Here is a 15,253-nt window from a genome sequence, read left to right on the forward strand (position 1 = left end):
ATTTGTGCCATACTAAAGGAATGGATAATCTGCAACCTAGTTAGTTCAACAAAATCGAATGATAAAAATCTTTTCGATTTTCCTTGTGAATTTTATATCTTGCTTTCTACTATCTATATGTTAATTCGTGTCAAACTTGGTTAACCTTTTTTTCTTCTTCTTTTTGCTTTTTTTTTTTTTTGAGCTAAGACCTGATTTGGCAATAAATCATATATGCTACAAAAGCCAAATGAATACAGAAAAATCTCAATTTTATCAAAAGAAAATTGAAAAAGCAACTTGCCAAACTCATTAATAATTTCCTCCCAAGCGAATCAGTACCCTAAAAGAATATGCGAAAAGAACACAAGGACATAATCGTCATTTCACCTATATCAGTTAAGACAGTTTTCCATCAAACTCTCACTGTTCCATTCAAAGAAGGGATTTAAAACAACTCATTTCCCATTTAATCACAGGATTACTCCTTAATCTCCCCAATTCAAATGCTCGCCAACCACTAAAGCCCCCCCCACCAAACCTTTAGCTTTCCATGACCGCCATCCTCCTTGCGCCACGTGTATAAAACAACCTGATCAAGACTTTTCGATCATACGTGGCACCATCTAAACCTGTCTTCCCAGAAATCCCGTGCACCCGCAGGTCGCCCAAAGGCTAAAACCTTACGTCACCTTTTCTGTCTTTCTTCTCCAACTAATATTACGCTTCATCTTTTTTTCCTTTTTGCTCTTGGAGCTCTTTTGGTTTTCCTCTGAATTTATTTGTCCGTTTACTTATTTATTTTTGCTGGATAATTCAGAAAAAGAGAAATGTTGAAGGAGAAACTTATCCCCGAGAAGCTTCCGTCGTCGTCGGCGATGTCATCGAGTCACTCGCTCCGGTGCCACGGGGAAACGACGACGAGAATTTTTGAAGAGCTGCCGATGGCGACAATTGTCTCGTTGTCGAGACCGGAGGCAGGGGAAATTAGCCCATTGCTTTTATCATACACCATTGAAGTCCAGTACAAACAGGTCCAGACTCTTTTTTCGTTTCTCTTCCTGTTTTTTCTTTTTTTTTTTTTGGTTTTTACGTTTTCTTCAATCAGAATATAATAAATGTGATGCATTTATGTGCATGTTTGTATGTGGCATATGTATTTGAGGAAGTAGCTATGTACGCTTGGCGCGAACAGCATTTCATTTTTTTTTAGAATTTAATACGCATGTGGCGGGGTCTCTTTTTTTTCTTTTGGGCTATTTTTACTATATTTATGCGAGGGGCAATTTTTTTTATTGCTCTTCTTGTTGGTATTGAATAAGTTTGCAAAGGATATAAGAAGAAATGCTGTTTTATCTTTATCTTTTTTTTTTTTGTGTTGTTAATGGAGAGAATTTGAGTTTTTTCTCTTCTTCTTTTTTTACACCTTTGTTCAAATGCAAATATTTGGTTGGTCGATACTTTACTTGGTTATGTATAAGCAGCTTGGTGGAATTTATACTTGAATTGAATCTATATTTATTTCTTATACACTAATAATTATTTATCGGAAATTGCGCTGCTAATTGCTTGTTTGATGCATTCCAAAATTTTTCGATAATTACTTAATGTTCATGTACAATTATGAATATGGATATTCCATGCATTCTTCGGTTGTTGCTGTTATTATTGGGGGAGGTATACATGGAGGATATGATTAGTATAATAAATCATAGCAATATGAAAATTCTCAAGTTCTTTTGATTGTGGAGCTTTTGTCACGATGCAGAAGGTACATTCTGAATTTAAATGATGCTGAAGGTACTTTTGGAAATTGTGATAGAGTTCCTTTTAAACCTGAAGATGTTTTAAGTTTTTTGAGATAAAAAATGAATCTTTCAAATGAGTTGGTTAACAGTGACAAGGTGGGCTTTTTCAATCCCGTCAGCACATCATGCTTGTGAGGGAACTTCAGTTTGTAGATTTTTAGGATTTAATGGAAAAATAGCTTTGTTTTGAGAAGGAATTGATAATTTTTTTTTAAAAAATTCCATTAATGCATTAAGGTCATGGTGAATGCCTGGAATTGAATATTAGAGACAGAAAGGCAGGTGGAAGCATGAGTGTTCGGAAATGTATGAGAAGATTCAGGACCAGAAAAAAAAAATGTACAAGCAGGAACAGGAATTTATATTTTCTTTCTTTTTCCTTTTTTGAGCAAGTAAAGGAAATCATGACTGCAACTCATGTGATAGAAAACACTAGCACAGTCTCTCTTCTCCAGACCATTGAATCTTAAACTGTTATCTGCCTGTAGAGGCTTATCTGCCTGTAGAGGCTAGATAACTCATTCTTTAATCCTTACTGGAGCTTTTGAGCTGGGCTATCCCCACTTCAGATGTTCCAAACTAAGCTGATTGGTTAGTGTTTTGCTAGTGTATGTTATAGTTTAGAAGAACCAGAAACTGATCATGCTAATGTCAGATCTTTGTCTTTCATGAGTTAACATTTAACAACACACTCCTTGCTGAAGAATGTTTTACTGCTTTTAACCACTTGGTATAATTTCTGAATAATGCTTTTGGTGTTAAACATGTTATCGTCAAATTTCTTTACTCAGTATATGCTTCTATCCTGTGATAGCTTTTATTTGAAGGATGTTTTTCATATGCTTCTTAACCTTAGTTGCTTTAGCAATGAACTTCTCTCATTTCCTTCTTTCCTTGCCTTCTCTCTCTCTCTCTCTCTCTCTCTCTCTCTCTCTGTATGTGTACTGTGTGTCCATCTCTGTTGTCTGTTTGTTTTGGCGGAAGGAAGACTTTAAAGTCTGTCTGTTTGGGTTTTACTGATTTCAATAGAGTTCAAATTGCATGCTGATTAAATGTACTTCAATTGACAGTTTAAGTGGTCACTATTGAAGAAGGCCTCAGAAGTTTTTTATCTACACTTTGCACTGAAGAAGCGTGCCATTATTGAAGAGTTTCATGAGAAGCAAGAGCAGGTTCTCTCTCTCTCTCTCTGCATTAAATCTAAGCACAGTTGCAAACAGATAACTATTTATTGTTCTTAATCTCTTACAGTGATGGTACGTATTTATTAAATCTAAGCACAGTTGCAAACAGATAACTATTTATTGTTCTTAATCTCTTACAGTGATGGTACGTATTATATAATTTCCCTTTGTGGATGATGCCTAAAATATGCTAAGGTTTGTATATAAATTTTGCACAAAAAGGTTAAGGAATGGCTTCAATACTTTGGAATTGGAGATCATACAGCTGTAATGCATGATGATGATGAAGCTGATGATGGAGCTGTGCCTATGTTCTCCGATGAAAGTGTGAAAAACAGGTGATTGCAAGGGTATAATCCTTTAGCTTTTCAAGTAGAATGTTACACCTGAGTAATTTGGGATGTTTTAACTCCTAGACTTGGTTTCCTGCAGAAATGTTCCATCCAGAGCTGCTTTGTCAATCATTCGTCCTGCATTGAGCAGACAGCAGACTGTCTCAGAAAAAGCAAAAGTTGCAATGCAAGGCTATCTAGACCATTTTTTCGGTAACTTGGACATTGTCAATACTAGAGAGGTGCATAGAGAATGTCCTTGTTTTGGTCTATATATGAAGTAAACAGTTGAAGTTCTTAATCTCTGAATTATTTGTTATTTCCTCTTTATTTATGAGATAGATTCAGCTATATGTATAGTTTTTGTTAAACTTTCTCTTCACAATTATATGTACAAGACGTAGTGTGAAATTTCACTTTAGGACTGAAAGCTTTTGGTTAAAGTATGGCTGTTCTCACTAACGTTACCAGGAGTAGGAAATTAAACTTTGTATGTTATCTTGCCCATTTCTTTATCTGCGATATATTCAAGCTACAAATCATGAAAGCTTCTCTTTTTGCAGTTTTTCAAATATCTGAATAAAATAAAGAAGATCCAAAACTAAGATAAATAGTTTGTGCTCCAATAGTAAACCTGAACGTACCTGAAATTTCCACTTATACATCATAGTGACAGAGATTTTATGGTATTTTAATCTCTTTTTCCCCAAGGATATATTTTGAAGATATTCTTATTTCATTTTCATTTTAGCAGTTCTTTGTGTTTTATTACTGATATATTTTGATAATCATTCAACTTATCTTCTTAATTCTAGGTTTGCAAGTTTTTGGAAGTTTCTAAATTATCATTTTCACAAGAATTTGGTCCTAAGCTAAGAGAAGATTATGTAATGGCTAAGCATTTGTCAAGGACGCCAAAGGAGGAAGCATATGCGAGGTGTTGCTTGTGTCATTGGACTGGCTGCTGTAATAGCAAGTGGCAGAAGGTAAATGCTCTTGCTAGTATTGGTATAAGCATGAATATGTGTAAACTGGTTAGGCATAGTTTTTGTAGCAGTGGAGGTTCAAAGAGTACTCAATTAGTCTTCTACAAAGTTAATGAGCTAACAGTGGATCTTTTTTAAGTTAAATTGATTCAGTTAGTGTTATATAATCTTGGTGAAACATTCATCTGTTGCTGTGACCCTTTCTGCTGCTAGTAGTCCTCTGTCTGTGATATTTTTCCAAAGAAAGAATCTTTTCCCAGTTTTTACCTAGTGGTTATCAAAACTGGAGGTTCAAATCAATTCAGGCTATGAGATATTTGCTGAATCACGTGGTTTCCTCAACAAAACAAAATTTGAAAATTTGTTTTGGAAAGCCAAATAGTATTGTCGAATTACATTGTTTCCAAGGGTATGGATGTTTTTATTTGTAATTCTTGTTGCGGCTACTGGTTTATGTTCAAAGACTAATATACTTGAGTGATGTCCTCTCATTTCAGATTCAATGACCTGTAGCTGATATTCAGATAGTGTATTAACTATGCTCTTCTCTAAAAGGAAATACCATATGGAGATATTTTTCTTATGGTTGATAAACAAAGACAGAATATGTTAATTTGTGACTTTAGATTTTTATGATGGAAATATTTGTCCGTGCTCATAACTTTTTCATCTTATTCATCTGTTGGTCACAGTTACTTATGCTGCCATTATTCTATGCTCACTATTATTTGTAAAGCTGATAGTATCTCGCTAAAATTCAGATTTTTGTGTTCTGTCATGATTCTTTTTTATTTCACTCTGTGGTGGATGGATATACATATGAGCAGGATTGGGTTTGAAAACATAGGCATTTGAAGGTAATTTTCAGGTTTTGGATTTGATCATGTCATTATTGAATTTACTGTTGGCTGAATGGATCAACGAATCTTCAATTAAGTGCCTATGAATTTTGTTTCAATAATGTCTCCTACTTCCTGGGCTTTAATTTTCAGATTGTTTATTTTATTGCATGACAAAAGACAATCTACTTACAGGTTTGGGCTGTCTTAAAGCCTGGATTCTTGGCTTTACTGAAGGATCCCTTTGACACGAGCCCATTGGATATAGTTGTCTTTGATGTACTTCCAGCTTCAAGCTTAGATGGAAAGGATGGATCATGTTTGGCTGAAGAGATAAAGAAACGAAACCCACTGCATTACACATTTAAGGTACAAATGATGGTTTAGTTTCAAGACATGAAATATTCTGTGAACTTATACTCTAGCTTGTTCTGTCATCATGCTAACTAGCCTTCTTTATATTCGAAGTATGTTAGAATCGATTGCTCTTGCTATGCTCTTGATGTGCTTGGTATAAGATAATCATGCATTTTTTAATTGCAATTATATAATAAGAAACTATTTATTATTCTTTGCCACACAATATACACTAACTTAGATTTTTTTTTTTTGGATCTCTTATGCGTCAATTTTATTGTGTAAATCATGACATTAGAAAGGGCCTCCTTAAGGTTTTGCAAATAGTTTTCATGGCTATGTCAACTTTACTTACAGGCTTTTAACTTTTTATCATCATTGTAATGGACAAAGGTTTCCTGTGGAAGTCGTAGAGTTGACTTAAGAAGCACGAGTTATGCTAAAGTCAGAAATTGGGTTTCAGCAATAAATAATGCTGGTCTTAGTCCTCCTGAAGGTTGGTGCCATTATCACCGTTTTGATTCGTTTGCTCCTCAAAGGGGCTTGACTGAGGATGGGACTCAAGCTCAATGGTTTATAGATGGAAAAGCTGCATTTGAAGCAATTGCTTCATCCATAGAGAAAGCAAAATCTGAGGTTTAATATTCATCTTGCTATATGACATTCTGGCTTCAATTTGTGCCAATTTTAACCGCTAAGACCTAAAGTGACGTGAAGTTGCCTACAGATATATATTACTGGATGGTGGCTTTGCCCTGAACTGTACTTGAGACGTCCCTTCCACAAACACTGCTCTTCTCGCCTTGACAAGCTGCTTGAAGTCAAAGCAAAGGAAGGGGTTCAGGTGAAAATAGAAGACCAACTTTTACCACTGCATGCTTTTACTTTCTCTATTTACATGATGAACTATGCATTTGAAAAATTTAAGATTGCAACTAAAGGAAGTTCTTCATATGAAGGGTAGCTTTGTAGTTTAGAGGCGTGAGGTTTTTGTTAGAGCATAAGAAGTATCTGAGTGCTGTGGTACGAGCTTATACAACTGCAGGTTCTTTTAAATACTGATGACATCATCCTGCAGACCTAATTGTAAACTATCTGGGTAAATAATCTTTAGTATTCTTATGAAAAATACTTAGAGAAGAAGTTGATGAAGTAAGAGTTTTCAGTATCTAGTTTCACTACTTGCCTTAGTTCTCTGTAGTTGCAGAATAGGTAGCCCTCCTCAATATATATGGTCATGCATCTGTGATTCAGAGAATTAAAAGTCCTTTTTTCCTTTAGGGATTGAAATCTAATAACAATGATTGTGGACCCATTACTCCTAAGTTCAACTAAATGTGTATCTTGATAGCTACACTAAACAAAGGAAATTTACCAATTGGACTATATTTGCATGTTATTTTGTATTCTCTTGACTTTGAATAAGTCAGATAAATGTAACATAGCATTCATCCGAGCCTCCATGAGATATGCTATGTGGATCCTTTTAAACAATCAAATTTAGCAACAGCCATGCTCTTGTCTTAAGTCAGGAGCACCTTTTTCTTCTCAATGACTATTTAGTCTTTCACCTTCTTACTACTCTATAGCTCATCCATCAACATGTCAAGCAGCTCAACTTTTGATACTTGTAATGATGTCATCCTCAAGTTTGAGAGCTGCATTAAAATGAAATTATCTAGAAGCCTTTCTCCTTGGGTGAGGAGATATGAAAGATGTATCTTTTTATTTTTTTGTATTTTTAACACATATACCATCAATGGCCACAAGGACTTGGTATTCATGAATTTGCATATTTTGTGCTTTTGCAGATTTACATTCTTCTCTACAAGGAGGTTTCTGTAGCTTTAAAAATTAACAGCTCGTATAGTAAAAGGAAGCTTCTCAGTATCCATGAGAATATCAAAGTTCTCCGCTACCCTAACCGTTTTCCAACTGGTGTTTACTTATGGTATGCAACTACTTGAGCAGTAAACTGAAAATTTTCATGTGATTTGACTTCAAATGTCCATATTGCAGCTGTTGCAGATTTTTTTTTTGTCATTAAAGCTTTCCAGTATTATCCTTTTCCCCTTTTTCATGTGAACTCATTCAATGCCTCGTAAATAATCAGGTCACACCATGAAAAGCTGGTTATTGTAGATCACTATATTTGTTTTCTTGGAGGACTGGATTTATGCTTTGGGCGTTATGATACGAATGAACATAAAGTGGGAGACTACCCCCCTTTTGTATGGCCTGGAAAGGACTACTACAATCCCAGGTAAAAATCTTGTACTTCTTTACTCAGCCAACTGGTACTCTAGAATTTCTGTGAGCATGCGAACCTTTTAACTTGTCAATTGATGGTAGTTAGTGACAGATGAGATTCATGTGGACTTCTATTTTAGAAGAGATTGACGTAGAGCTGGACGTTGATCAGTAGCTCATAGATGATTTATTATCAGCTGAATGGATGCATTTGAGCAATAGTTATGCATTTATGGCATATGGTTGACTGATTATCAGGAATCAGGAATCATATTGATGCATATATATATATATATATATATATATGATTGAGTCAACCTAGCGAAATGTCTAGAAATGGTTGAACTATGATATTACTTATTATAGCAAAGCACTTGGCAACATACTTACCTTGATCTCTTGATGCCAAAATGTGTCAGGAATGGAATTGTGTACTCTCACGTTACATCAGTTTGTTCATAATATTACCTAGGATGACTTAATTTAATTTAGTTAAAAAACAAAAACAATGACTTCTTCTTGGAATGGCCACTTTTTCAAAATATGTTGTAGAAGTGTGCAATATTACTCGTCACTAACTTAGATTCCATTGTCACAAACTCTTGAAAGCTAGTGTGCTGTTTTCAGTATTTATGCATTCAAGTGTACTTTTGACCTCTTAATTCTTCACAAATTTCATATGAACCTTGTCTATCAGTTCTAAGGTTTGCTATCAGCTTCCTTTTTAACAATTACTATTCATTCAGGGAATCTGAACCAAATTCTTGGGAAGACACCATGAAAGACGAGCTTGAGAGAAGAAAGTACCCTCGAATGCCTTGGCATGATGTCCATTGTGCTCTATGGGGACCACCATGTCGAGATGTAGCCAGGCACTTTGTTCAGCGTTGGAACCATGCTAAGGTTTACATCTACATCTACTATGCATTCTATGTAAAAAATTTCAATTGCTCATGCATTGATTATCCATCCAGAGGAACACAGCTCCAGATGAACAACAAATACCACTTCTTATGCCTCAGCAACATATGGTTCTTCCACATTACATGGGAAGGAGTGAGGAGATAGAGATAAAAGATAAGGCTACTCCAGTGAATAATAATTACTTAGACAGACAGGATTCATTTTCTTCACAGTCCCCTTTAGAAGATGTCCCATTGCTATTGCCCCAGGAAGCTAATGGCCCTGACTTTTCCAGCTTAGATGACAGATTAAGTGTACCAGCTTCCGATCAATACCAACTGAATCAGCATGAGGCCAATGAAGGTTTTATATTCGCCTTCCATAAATTCACAGTTGGATCTTCTGTATCAGACCTTAAATTGAAAGTTGTTTGAGACGAATTTTGATCACATACTTTTAACCTGAAACAGAAAAGGATGAAGCTGGAGCATCTGACTTGGAAAATTCAGATGACTGGTGGGAAAGACAAGAGCGAGTTTGTCAGGTTGTTTCACCTGATGAAGCAACTCAAGTGGGTCCTCGTACTTCATGTTACTGTCAGGTTAGATGTAGTCCCCATTAAAATTCAATTACATGTTTCTTTTACTGTATTAACCGCAAAATTGATCTCCTTTTCCTTTTATCTTCCAGATTTGTATAGTATAGTTTGAATTAATTATTTTTAAACTTACAATATGTAAGAAAAGAAACTCTTTATAAAATATGTAAAAGAATTAGTGGTTTCAGAAACAGAGTTCTTGACTAAGAATAAGGTTCTGTATCAGAAACAAGTTGCTCTTAATTTTCAAATTTCAACTGTTTAACCATTTTTGTGTTCAGATTCTGAATTGAACCACCATTTCAGATCTGAAAGCCTTGTGAGAAGAGAAAGTAAACTACAGGGTAGAGGAATATTTTACAGAATGAGAAATTGGGCATGACATCTCTTCTGGTTTCACCTAACACAATGCTGTTTCTTTCCAACTTCAGGAAATGGCTCCTATATCAAAAAGTTTAACATCTTGTCCTATAACTGTTTCTAGTCTTGTTACACTTTTGCTTTCTGGTATGTTATGTGCTGAATTTGAGCTCACTCTTGGTTTTCATGTCTGATAAATTGTAGATCATTAGAAGCGTAAGCAATTGGTCTGCTGGAATAAGTAGAACTGAAGACAGCATTCACAGAGCTTATTGTTCTATGATAGAGAAGGCAGAACACTTCATTTACATAGAGGTGAAATCAACTATCTGAATTACTATAAAAGTGGTTATATGCTGCTGTATCTGAATCAGTTTTGGAGAAATGACCAACATGTCTTGGTCTGGCTTCAATCATTAACATATCAATGGCAAAAATAGCAGCAATATCCACTTTTAAGTTTTTTAATTCTTTGCAAAAGCGCCTTCCATGTCTTCCTATTACACAGTTTTCTTGGATTAGGAGTTACAGAAAAAAAGTTTGATGTTTTAAATATTGGGCATTGGAGTTAATGAACTGTCCAAAAGCAACTAAATATTGATTAACTTCATGAGGCAAAATCCTCATTGTGTCAAATGCAGAGATCAGTAATATGACCTTTGTGATCAAGAAATCCTCTGGGACACTGGATAAATTTAGATTGATCTAGCACAGGGATTCATCTTAGGTTCGGAAATTAGCACACTGATTTGTAATGAAATATTTTTGAACTCAGATGTGATGTCTTCTCTTTATGGTTAACTCTTTCTTCATAAAAGCTTCTGGCAATTAGAAACCATGTATACTTGTCAAGAAGGTGCATAGATAAGTGAGATTATGGAAATACTTGCAGTGTGCAAAGTTTGTATGTTGTTAGCTGATACAGGGTCCGTTCATCCCATTCAGATTTCTGAGGCTTCTTAAAGAAGGCTAATTGTATATGTTTTCTGAGAATGTCAAGGGAACTTTCAACTTGAAATCTATCCTGAAAATGCACCTTTAGAGTTTTTTAATGAATTAGATCTTTTCAAATTCTCATTCAGCACAAGTACTTAAAGGTGGTGTCAGAAACAGGTGCATCTCTGCAGATATTTTTGCTTTATTTGTTTAAGAAAATATAGCATGTCGTGACAGTAAGAAAGTGAGTGCAGGCAGTTAAATGTTTTTATGGCTAAAACTCTCCAGAAGTGAAAACCTTCAGTGGCCAAAATCTCTAAAGGACCAGTTCTTTAAATCAGTAGAGAGAAATTTGTATTGAGTCAGTAAAACAAGCATATTGGTCCTTGAGAAAGAAGACAAACTAACCAGAGGACCCAAGAAAGTAATATAATCTTGTTAGTTAATTCATAAGCATGTAGCTTGGCTTGTGCTAGTTTCCTTGCCTAGATTGGTCATTAATTTTTTAATTTCTTATCATTTACACGAGTGGTGGAAAGAAAAAATGTAAACGTATCTAATTATGTCTTTCATTTGTGGGATTCTGCTTTTAGAATCAGTTTTTCATATCAGGTCTTTCGGGTGATGATACCATTCAGAACCGTGTATTGGATGCTCTGTACAAGCGTATACTCCAAGCACACAAAGAACGTCAGTGTTTCAGGGTTATAGTTGTTATTCCTCTCTTACCGGGCTTCCAGGTAGGGCCGATTTTCATTCCACAAGATAACATAACTCTGTACTGTTGCCTCTTACAGCTATTTGTCATGTATCAGGGGGGTCTGGATGATGGTGGTGCTGCAACCGTACGAGCCATCATTCATTGGCAGTATCGAACAATTTCCAGACCAAAAAACTCGATATTAGACAACCTTTATTCTTTGCTGGGTGATGAAACAGATAACTATCTATCTTTTTATGGTTTAAGGAACCATGGCAAGCTTTCTGAAGGTGGTCCAGTGGTCACAAGTCAGGTAATATCTTGCATACAGATTTTCAACTGATTAATGTATTTTGCTTCCTTGAGTGGGATTGCATGCTTAAAGATCTACATACTTTAGCATTTCATCACATCCTGACGGAATACCTTGCTTTTGATCCTTCAGCACCACAGCCACACCATGCCAAGCAAATACACTCAACTATTGGTATTCCTGTCTGTCTTCTTAGTAATTCTCTATGTTAGTGGTATCTTTTTCCTTTCTCGGTGTCTTGCACACTCCCAGGACATTAAGTAAACTGCCTTGATCCACAGTTTAGGAGTGCCCTAGATAATCCTAGCACAGTACTCTTCTGGTTCTCTTACTTTAATAACGTCAGTCCTTGATCTAGTACTTAACAAAACAACTAATCTAGGAAGTTAGTCCATCAACACATTCAGACTTGCAACATACTCTAGCACAAATTACTTCCGGTACTCCACTGGTGAAGTCTTCATAAGGGATGAAATATTACACTAGGAGTGAAAAATTGTTTGTGTCAAAAATTGCTTGTCCAGATTATTCCCAGATGAAATTAATGGTTTAACACTGGATTGTTGGCTATTAATTTATTCTCTTTAATCAACTCTATATCATTTTCCTTCTAGGTGTATGTCCACAGTAAATTGATGATTATAGATGATTGCATAGCCCTGATTGGATCAGCAAACATTAATGACAGAAGTCTACTTGGGTCAAGAGACTCTGAGGTGAGCACATTCTGTTTTGGACAGACTTGCAGAATGAAAGTTCTATCATTTCATGTGTCATAGATACCATAAAATTCTGCTACTTCTTATGAATGAAATTATTCTTCCTGCATTAATGAAATTTATATGGGCATGTGCAAGATAATGTGAAATTACTTTTGGCAAGTTTCTGACAGTTGGACATGAATACTCACAACAACAAAGTTCTTCTGTAAATGCTGTTAAGATTGAAAGCTAAACAGCTAGTTTTGACATGCTACTGCATACTAATTTTAGTTTTATATTCAGTTGCCTTGAGACATGAAATCAGTTGATTTGATCAGTTCATTGGTTTGGTAATATGTCTCTAAGATAATATTACAGATAAAGATTCCAAATAAGTGATTGTGCTGGTGATAGATAACGTTTATGCATGTTTAAGAAATTGCTTTAGCACCAAACAATCTTCTATGATATCAAACCAGTGCTTAATTTTTTCAATTTGAATGTATCTTGTGTGGTTGGATTTTCACCTTACCCTGTAGACTCCCTATCTCTGCCAGAACTCAAAAATGCAAAATGTATGATATTTTCTTTGGTCTAGGTTGTCCATAAGTTTCACTGGATAAAGAAACTGCAGCTTATCTATCAGGATTCTCCTGAACCCAATCATCTCTACAAGTCCACTTGCTGAACTCCTTTGCCTATACTTAGTGCAAGTAAAAAAGATAATTTTCACACTGACATTCTTTTCTTAGATTGGCATGCTCATTGAAGATAAAACTTTTGTGGAATCATCAATGAATGGGAATTCATGGAAGGCGGGAGAATTTTCTTTCAACCTACGGATCTCTTTGTGGGCGGAGCATCTAGGCCTGTGCTCTGGGGAGGTTAGTGCTATCGACTGTTGATAATTAAACTTTGCACACTAGTTCAGATTTTAGAATTTTTCTTTTTAAAAACCTTGCGATAATTCTTACGGCTGTTCCATAAACTTAAATCAAGTTTACCAAAAGATATTTACATGCATCATCCATCTTTTGATGTTTGCCAGATTGATAAAATCAGAGATCCTATACTTGACAGTACATACAAGGATTTGTGGAGGGCAACTGCAAGGGTGAGAATATTTTGCCATTAAATGATTACTTTTTGGTGTCAATTGCTCGTACATTGTCTACTTGATAGTAAAAGTGTTTTTGTCCCTTCTGAATATGTGGTGCTGAACAGTTGAACCTACAGTATAATGATTCTCTGTCTTACAAACTTTTGAGTCCCTGCTGAATATGGGGTTTAGAACAATTGAAAGCATGGTAACATAATTCTACACACTAGTATCAAAATTTTGTGTCAATATCCTGCTTTTTCCTTAGCATTGAGAGGAAAAGCAGTCCACAAAGCTTCATATAGCTATATGGTCATGGAAGAGGTTATAATCTGCATGTCACACGGTTTAGTTTTCTCAACTGGCCAATAATCATCCTATCCACTACGTGATCTTGGAGCTTTGAAATCTTTGACAAGATCATATCTCAAATATGAATCACAAACATTGAGTTAAATTTCAATGCCTAAATCTATTTGCCAAAAAATGTTGATGTCCCAGACCAACTAGGGAGAGGATTCAACAGATTGAGCATCACACAAAAAATGTAAGGTGTGGTGATCCTTCAGAATTTTATTCCACAAAGTTTAGGGGAAAAAAATGAAAAGATCCTTGGGTACAGAAGCAGATTGTAGAAGCTTGATAACTTTTGATATTTTAAGCCACAGAATTCTTAAGTTATGCCTTTCCCTTTTAAATAGAAACTTGATTTCTCTTCACCTTCCAAAGAAGCAACTAATGATGTTCTTTTTAACAGTCAAATGCCAGGATCTACCAAGATGTATTCGCTTGCATCCCAAATGACGTTATCCACTCAAGGTAAAATAGGGTTCCGTGTCTATATTCTTGCTTTTCTCTTTTTCCTTTGTTTTGTTGTCTTCACTCGCTTGGATGGTTTCTCACATATACAAGTGACATGGTCCAAATTGCAGGTCTGCTTTTAGACAAGCTATGAGTAACTCAAGGGAGAAAGTTGGGCATACTACCATAGATTTAGGAGTAGCCCCTGAGAAGGTAGAACATTTTGAGAATGGGGAAGTAATTCTTGTGGATCCAACTAGAAAGTTGGGGTCAGTAAGAGGATTTCTGGTTTCGTTTCCCTTGGAGTTCATGTGTCAAGAAAAAGATTTGAGACCAATGTTTATTGAGAGCGAGTTTTATACATCCCCTCAGGTCTTTTATTGAGATAGCATCATAAAAGAAGAAAAACGCATTGTGCAGGAAGTGTATATTATGCAGAAATGAGGACAGTTAGATGTGTGATTTTGTTCAAGTCAGGGTTGGATTTTCTCTGGGATGGGGGCTGCTGGCACCAAGGCACCTGGGGGGATTTGGGGTAGGGGAGGAGGGATTCTAAAATCTTCCCCGTCCCCTGCTTCCTTTACTCCCGCCCCTTGGCCCTACGGCTGCCTGCGGCTGGTTGATTATGATTTTTTTTATTTTGATATTATTTGTCTACATATGTAACATCAATAGCAACATTGTAAATCATTCTTTGACACTTTTAAATAAATATTCGATGTGAAATCAAGGTTAAAATCATTTTGATCTTTCTAATTCATTTCTTCACATTTAATGGCAAATCTAAATTGATAAGGTTTTTTATTTTTTGGGTAAACAACTTAGAATATGTGAATAAAAAATTCAAGTAAACTTAAAATGACCAAATTATCATTTTATTATACAAATGATATCTTTAGTTGTCAAACTATAGTATAGATGCATATAATATTGACATGTAATTATAATGTGTGTACATATATATATAATTAAATATAAATATTTACATTTTTGAATTTATTTTAGTGGTGGGGGACTAAGGGAGGGGGCATCCTCCCTTCCCTTGCCTTCTCTACAATGGAAAGAGAATTTCCTTGGTTTGGACCCTCAATCCACCACCCAATTATT

The 15,253-nt window shown here is 35.5% G+C and overlaps 1 pseudogene; it reads left to right on the forward strand.

Annotated features, from left to right (window-relative positions):
- The first annotated feature begins 716 nt into the window (after nt 1-716).
- On the forward strand, nt 717-14,887 carry LOC113727747 (phospholipase D zeta 1-like; annotated as a pseudogene).
- The last annotated feature ends 366 nt before the right edge of the window (nt 14,888-15,253 follow it).

Source organism: Coffea arabica, chromosome 2c (genome assembly GCF_036785885.1).
Source record: "Coffea arabica cultivar ET-39 chromosome 2c, Coffea Arabica ET-39 HiFi, whole genome shotgun sequence".
In the NCBI taxonomy this organism is placed as follows: domain Eukaryota; kingdom Viridiplantae; phylum Streptophyta; class Magnoliopsida; order Gentianales; family Rubiaceae; genus Coffea; species Coffea arabica.